This window comes from Carlito syrichta, unplaced genomic scaffold (genome assembly GCF_000164805.1).
Source record: "Carlito syrichta isolate Samal-C Ts95f unplaced genomic scaffold, Tarsius_syrichta-2.0.1 Scaffold103311, whole genome shotgun sequence".
Classification (NCBI taxonomy): Eukaryota; Metazoa; Chordata; class Mammalia; order Primates; family Tarsiidae; genus Carlito; species Carlito syrichta.
This window is the reverse complement of record NW_007047407.1, coordinates 121,087-129,456: the sequence shown is the minus strand read 5'-3', so window position 1 is coordinate 129,456 and position 8,370 is coordinate 121,087.

The window sequence follows — 8,370 nt, the reverse complement described above, 5'->3', positions numbered from 1 at the left end:
GGGGGGTAGGGAGTGGAGGCTGGGAGGGATGGGAGCGGGATCTGCAAGTGGGGGAAACGGGAATGGACCTGGAGGGGGAAGGGAATGGGACCTGGGGTGGGGGCAGGGCCTGCAAAACGTCAAGGGCTGGGACAGATGCTGGTTTTGGTTCTGTGAACCTGTTTCTCACGTGCTCCCAGTGCACCTGGACCCCCTGGCACACTCAGGGGCTCCTTCCCCTCCTCTTGTCATGCCATGTTACAGTAGGGAAACTGAGACTGAAAGAGGCCTTCTCTGCTTCTTGAATGTGCCCTTGAAAGGTGGGGGGGGGGTGCTTTCGAGTAAACCTGCCCACGACCCCCCAGCTTATCCACCCACCCTGCATACCCAGGCAGCAGGGACATCCAGGTTGAGGGACGAGTCCTTCTGGCTGGCCCTGGTGCTGCATCTGGGCTCACCCTGGGACAAGCCTCCCTTGTTGGTCTCCATGCAAAGCAGCCACTCACCCATGCAGTCGCCAGTATGCAAATGGATGGCAGCTCCTGCCCTGGTGTCTACTCCATAAACTCCCTGACACCTCTCCCTGAATAAGTGAGTTCTTCTCTTCCTCCTGCTGTGAGGAAGGGACTCCAGGATGAATTGAGGAGGCAGAGGAAAGAGTCCTAGGTGTCCTGGGGGATGTTGGTGGGGACAGAGGACAGGGAGCAGGCTGCAGGAGCTCAGGACCAGGCCAGATGCTAGGCAGGCCATGTGAGAGGTGACTGGTAGCCTCAGAGCAGTCAACGGCCAGTGTGGGGGGGGACCCAGCTTGGCCTCTGATTCACTGGCTGGAGCCTATGGAGGAAGGAAGTGTGAGGCTTGTGCTGTTGCCCAGTCTCAGAGCTCTACATGGGACTTAGCAACTGAACTTGGGTGTCCCCTAGCATGGAAGGGGTGCTGCCTGTCCACCCCTACCCCACCCTGCCTGGGAATGTTCTCTTGGCTGTAGTCACTGCAGCCTGACTGTCCTGCACAGCAGCAAGCAGGACGGGGCTGGGTCTGGCCACCCACGACTTAACCATGGCTCCCAGAAGTCCTATTTCCTTTCCATCTGCTGCACCAGGGGCGGCCTCTACAGACAGACCAGCTGAGAACTAGATGGGTGAACGGCACCAGGGAGGTCTGTAGCAGGCATGAACATGTGGAGATGCGACTGGCCCCACTCTCAAGGCCAGGCCGTGGTGAGTGACCTGAAAGAGCCACTGCATCTCCCATGGCTGTTGTTGGGGCCCTCGAGGGAGAGGCAGGTGGGCCAGATTCATCTCTGAGAGGCCCTGGCAGGGAGGTGCACACCTCCTGCCTTGAGGCACAGCTGACCAACATGGCAGGGGTCAGAAAAGAACTCTGGTCACCTTGATCTCCTAGGGTAGTGGGTGCAAACCCCCCCCACACACACATGCTCACACACGCGCACAGCACACACACCTCCCCATCACCAGGTCTGTCTGGGCCAAAGTCAGGCACACATTACCCCCTGCTGATCTTCTTGACCTAATCCCTGGGGTGCTGGCTGCAGCTCTGCCCCCACCACCAGCTCAGCAGCTGAGGGTCAGAACAGGGACAGGGCTGAGGTGGATTAGCCTCCAGAAGGAGTGGCTTTCTCCTCTAGAGTGGAGGTTTGGTCTGTGCCTTTCGGTCCCAGCGGCCATGGGTGGCGGTGTTCCAGCTCCTTCCAGCCTCAACAACCTCCTGCGGGATGGAGGCATCAGTGCCGCGGAGAGGGAATGGGGTCCTAGAGTTGAGTGGTGCCCTGAGCCCAGTGGCCACAGGGGCTGGGCAGGCCTGCAGTGGAGCTACTAGCCGGGGCTCCAGGCAGGCATGTGGCAGGCTCTGCTCTGGAGTCCGTCCCAATGGTGGCTGTGCAGGGGTCATGAGTGAGAGTCTCAGTGGACACCTCATGCCCCATTCTGGGCAGCAGCTGAGCACACAGGCCGTGGGAGAGAGCTCAGCTCAATGGGGGTGATGGACCCCTCCCCAAGGGGGCAATCTTTGGGAGTGTCTGTGTGTACCGAAGGCACTCAGCAGCGTGGGTACCCAGAGTGTTCAGGAAGTGTGTGGTGGGGGGTGCTGTTAGCGCCTTTTCCCAGGATCCTGGCTCAGCTGTGGAGAGTGGCAGGTCGACTCCGAGCCTGTGCTATTCTGATTTGCAGTCACTGGCAATTGAGGCCTGCCCTTAAGTGACAGCCTGGATATGGGAGGTTGTGGGCTCCTCATGGGGGGATAGGTCCTGGGGGTCCCCAGTGCCCAGTCAAGGTCTCATACACAGCAGGTGTGGTTCTGGGGATCCCCAAGGGAAGCGAGTGATCCTCTCATGTCCATCAGGATTGTCCAAGAAACACAAGCAGCTGGACATCATAGGGGATTTGCTGTAAGGAGCTGCTCCCACGCTCATGGAAGCTGGCAGGTCCCAAGACCCATCACCAGCAAGATGGACTCAGGAGAGCCAGTGGCCTGGTGCCAGTCTGAGCCTGCAGGCTAGAGAACCCCAGAGACAATGGTAGACTCTCCTGCCCGGAGGTCACAGGCTGGGGAACCAGAGCACTGGTGTTTTCATCCAAGCCTGAAGGCAGGAAAAGACTGATGTCCCTGCAGAGCAGTCACAGGAGTTCCCTCCTGGCTGTGCCTCTCATCAGGCCCTCTGCTGACTAAGTGAGGCCCTCGTGCTGGGTTGAGTGATCTGCTTGGCCAAGTCCACTGACTCAAATACTGGCTGCATCCAGAGACACCTGCAGACATGCCAGAATGATGCTGGCAAGCGTGGGCAGCTGCAGCCTAGGTAGGGGACACAGAAAGCTCACCCTTGTACTGTGCCTGGCCTTGACACTGACGGAGGCCACTGCATGTGCATCATGCAGGAACGTCCCAGCATTAGGTGCAGTTAGGGCATCTTGGATGAGGACAAGAGTGGACGGGGCCTGGGATACTGGTAGGAGCTGGGTGACCTGGAACTGGCTGCTGCCCCATTCCCCCAAGGGTGCACCCTCATCCAACCAGATCTCCCACATGCTTTCCTCTGCCATGTGGCCACCATTCCCAGCCTTTCCGGCCAACCTCAGTGTCACCAGCCTGCGGGTTCAGGCCCCCCAGCAGCCCCTGCACAGGCTCACCTGTATCAGGCCCACCTGTAGGTGCAGTTCATGTATGTGGTGACCATCTACCCTGTGCAGAAAGTTTGGTGAGGGAAGTGTAGGGGTCCATGTGCCCTGTGAGGGAGGCTTTTGGAAGAGCAGGTTCTTAGAACTCTGGCCCGAGGTCCAGGTTGCCTGCTGCCCCTCCTGCATGCCATCTCCTCTCGCTGCTATAGAGAATCAGCTCTTTGTCAAAACCTCTTTCACGTGGAAGGAAATTATGGGTACAGATGTGCACACAGACATACACATGTGCACAAAAATACACACTTACAGACATACATGCATGTGAACATACACAGTGTCCCAGAAAGATGACTTTAGAAGACGGGTCTGCCTTCTTCCCTGAGCCCAGCTGCAATGACCTGTCCTCCTTGGAGGAGCAGTCCTGGGGCCAGATGGCCTCTATGAGATGCTGCCATGTGACTTTTTCAGCCCCCCAAACCTCCTTGCCCCACCAACTTGCCATGAAGGACCTGAGACCAAGAATTGAGAAGAGTTGTCTGAAGAGCCACCGGCCTTCCCATGGGTCAGGTGCCACTGCCCTGGCGTGAGGACAAAGTGACATGCACCTTCTCTCTGAGCCACACAGCCATAAGCTTTAGAAGCTAGTGGAGACCCCAGGACCCACATGGGGGCCACACTGGCCTCCAGGGAACTGATGACTGAGACAGAGAGGCTGCTGTGTCCACCCAGCATGCACCTGCTGTCTGCTGGACTCGGTCATGGGGTGAAGAGGCCTTGCTTCCCATGTGGGGCTGGTTTTTGTGGCCTGTGTGAGTGTGGCACTTAAGGCCTGCACTGCATGGTCAGCAAGGGCTCCCTTAGATCTGGGCCAAGCATCAACCCAGACATTGGGTACTCACTGTCTCCAGCAGTTTCTGTCCCTCCAGCTCACAGAAGAGCATGCTAAGTAAACAATGGTACTTGACACATCCATCTGTCTGAGAACTTGGTACCAACTCACACGTTTCTTTTGGGAAATGTGTGAATTTGGGACCATCCTCACATCCCCAAGAATCCGGGCGTCCCAGCTACTCTGGGCTCGTCACGGTCAAGCTGCTCCTGCTGATAGATGCCCCCGCCCAGGTTTTACACACCACACGTTGTACTTCTGACCTGAGTCAAGGAAGGGCCCCGCCTCCTCTTCCAATCTGGACATGCTGCCGTTGCAGGACAAGCCTCGTAGGGAAGGAATCCTAGCTTCAGAGGGAACTGGAGCCCTCGCGAGTGTAATGAAGGCTGAATGGGTGCTGTCCGACATGCGCTGACTCCAGGTGGGAGATTCTGGGTCACAGACAACGTGGTCTCATAGTCGGGCTGTTGCTGGGTCTCAAAAGGTGTCAGCACCGGCCACTGACAGGAGCTGTGGAGGCCAGGATCTGAGCAGCCCACCCAATGCTTCTCCTGCGCAACCGTGCTGTGAACAACACAGGCTCACTTGGCTGAGAATTAAATCAGGATTTTTAATGTGCTGATTTAAATATGTGCATAAGTATAATTTTAGGCTGAACTTTATACATTAATATCAGAGCTTTCCATTCAGGCGATTAGACTGGAGCCATTTGGAGTGCCCACTGCGAGTGGTTCTTTCTCGGCTGCGGCTTCTCTTTTCAAGTACCCACTTCTTTTGGCTCCACTCCTCACGGAAGCTCAGCCATCTGGCTTCCTCTGAATCCGGTGTAGACCTCATCTTCCCTCCCTGCTTTGCACTAGCTGCCGTCCGAAGTCAGAGCTGCACACACACAGTGCACTCAGAGCCTTGGCGGGGAGCGAAGTCTGAGAGCAGTCAGTGTCTCAGTTTACAGGGGTTTATACAGGCACACTCACCACACGCAGATGGGGAATCCTCTCACCTCCATCTGGTGGAGAGATCAAGTCTCTATTTATGTGTGTACTCATGCACCTGTGTGTGCACGTGTTTGAGTACATGTGTGTTTATGAGTGCATATGTACCTGTGCACACGTGTTGGTGAATTCATCTTCATGTGTGTGTTTATGAGTATATATGCACTTGAGTGCAAGTATTTGTGAATACTTGTGCACACACGTGTTTGTGTATGCACCCAGGCCTCCAGTTCAGTCCTAAGGGCACCTTGTAGCGCCATATGTGTGCATGTGCACATGAACCAAGATAAAGGGCTACAGGAAACACACCCACATGTTGACCGATATCTCTAGGCTTTGGGGTCTGGTACTTTTGAGCCTTCTCTGTTTCTCCATTCTCTCCGAGGTTGCTTTCTGTCTCGGTAGCCCAGGGGAGTTCCGAACTTCTAGGTTGATAGTAGCAGAACCGTGTCCCTACCATTCCCCTGCTGTGCCCGTTCCTGGCCCCGGCTCCTGCTGCCTCTTTGCTACCCGAATCCTGAGATTTGTGTGCTTGCACTGAATGTGCTTGCAGGTGTGGCCTCTGTGTCAGCTCACCTCTGTGGCCACCTTTTCCATATGTGGACTTGGACCCATCTTGATTCCCCAAGAGACATCACTCTCCCAGTGTAAAGACACCGCTCTCACATCCACTCTCTGCCTGCCAGCACTTCCCCCACTGCACCTGGCCCTCTGGCTTACAGGGACACATTGACACCATAAACAGACCCCACATGCTGTAGGTACCCAGGCCCTGGGAATGACGGCTGTCATTGGCTATTGTTGACAGTCTCAAAATATGGTCACTGACAGAATGATGACCCGTGTCCCAAGTCCACAGCAGCTGTGTGACATGCTTCATGACTGGCATCGTCCTTGCAATGGATGTTTGGAGCCAAACCGTGGGGGCCACATCCTAATTGCTGCTGAGTGCTGTGCAGCCCTGGGGAATGTGGCTCCTTTGGGCCTCCTACTACCTGGGAGGCCCGGGACGATAACTGGCACATACAGTTAGCACTGAGTGCACAGGGGTTTTAGGACCCCCTCAGACACCCTGTTCAGCATGATTCTCTGGAGCTTTCTGCCTGCCCTGCCCAGTAACTTTTGTCCCCACAGGAGCTTGGGCTGGGGCATCAGTCAACTGAAAGGGCGTGACCTCCAATTCCACAGAGGAGCAGCTTGGGGTCCAGGGACTCAGTGTGAGCAGAGGATGTGGTGGACGGACCAGGATCCCCCAGCTCAGACAAGGGGCAGGGATCACTGCAGCATTAGGGAGGGGTGTGACTGGGAGGAGGGTGCAACCTGGTCTCTCCAAGAGTGAAGATAGCACAACTGGGACCCAGGAGACACTCAACAGCTGGCTCCTGGTTTCATCCTTGCCCGCGTATCTGTGATCACAAGATAAAGGCATCTCCTTTATTTAAAAACAAACAAAAACCTGAAGCCAGCAATGAGTTGTCCCCAAATGCTACGGTGTCTGTCAACATAGGCCCATCCCAGCACTGGTTTTCCCAGAAGCCCTTAGTGTGCCCTCACAGACCCCACAGTCTGGAAGACCCATGGTGCTACTCCCACCCACACCTGTCACGTACACATTATGGTTTGCGTGTCTGTTAAGCTCAGTCCCTGCCTCCACCCAAGGTCACCTCCAAGGACCCTCCCCAAGCCTGTCACCTCTCAAATGCTAGAGGTGCATGTGACGCCCTTGTCTGGGGGCCGTATGAGGCTCCTGGGGCTGCCATAATGAGTGGCACAAGCCAGGTGGCTAAAGACACCAGAATCTTACTCTCTTCCAGATGTGGAGGCCAGAGGTGCACCATCTGGGTGTCTCGGGGCCACACTCTCGTGGAGGGTCCAGGGAGGCTCCCTTCTGCCTCTTCCTGCTCCTGAAGGCTGCAGGTTTCTCTGTGTCTCCTCTTGCATGGACACTCATCACTAGGCTTATGGCCCACCCTCATCTCATGTTACCAGTGATGTCTACAGATGTCTTTTTTAAAGCAGGATTTATTGAGAAGACAGAAAAGCTCCCACAGTGGGAGAGGACCCAAAGGGGTTGCCTACAGATGCCTTTCAAACAAGGTCCTGCTCGCAGGTTTTGGGTGACTGTATCCCTTGGGAACTCTGGGAGGTACCCCTCAGCCCAAGCAGGTTCCATAACCTGCTGCCTAGAGGTGGCTGAGGTATTGCCCAGCCCATGTCCCCATGGAGTGCCGCCTTCCCACGACTCTGTGCATCATGGGATGTGCATCATGGGACTGGGGCGAGGCTTATGGCCAGATAGCTCTGGGTCTGTGGTCACACTGCCTGTGTGGCCCCAGCCCGCCTGACACCAGCAGACCACATTGCCCATACTTCTCAGAGCACAAAACACTGTGTGTCAGGACCTCCTGGGTGTATGCCCCCCGGAGCAGCTATACTCCTGAAAGCGTGGGTGTCTTGCTGGGTGTCGACACTGGTTGGCTTCCCAGGGACATGCCACCTCCCTGTTCCAGCCCCAAGGGTGTAGACAGAGGAAACGGGGCCACGGTAGCTGAAGGATCAGCCCCTCCAAGGTTGGCAGGACAGAAAACTGTCCCCGAGCACATTCACACAGCGCCTTTGTGCCCACACAGCAGCTCCCATAGTGCACCTGTGTCTACACCTTCCCTTCCTGGAAGGACACTAGTCAGGTTGGATGAGGGATCCTCAATGTTCTCACTGGACCTCCATCACAACTGTTAAAGGCCTTGGCTCCAAACACAGTCATGTTGGGAGGTATTGTGGCTTAAACTTCAGCACTTCTATTTGGGGGGTTCACAATTCATCCTGTGACAAGAAGCAGTCAGGATAGGGAGTTCCTTGAGGTTGGCCAGGAAGCCCGACGCCAGGGCCCATGGCGGCCTCAGGCCTATTTCGGTTTCTTCTGGTGGGAGACCAGCTCTGCGCCCTTATGATGCTGAGAGGCTGTGCTACCTGCATCCCCAGGGCTGGGTGTAGGAGTGAGGGACTGGAGGGCCCTGCTAGAACCCGGGATCTGTGATCCCTCATAGGCAGGATATGGAGGCTGAATTAGGGCAGCAGCCTGGTGGAGTCCAGCAGGAAGACAGGCATGTTTTCTGTTAACTGGGCCACACTGCATCCCAGTGCAGCTCATTTTGGCATTTTGAACAAGGTAGACCCAACGCCCTCCAGGCCAGTCCAAGGCTGATAGTGCCTTGGGGCTCCTGAAGCCTGTTTCCCCCATTCATTCCCCATGCCTTCCAAACTCCAGACCGAGACAAGTTTCTTTTTCATGCCAAAGGGCACAAAAAGCTGCCAGTGTGTGAATTTAAGGAGAACGAGGGCAGGACAGATGTCCGATGCAGAGATGCCGCTGAGT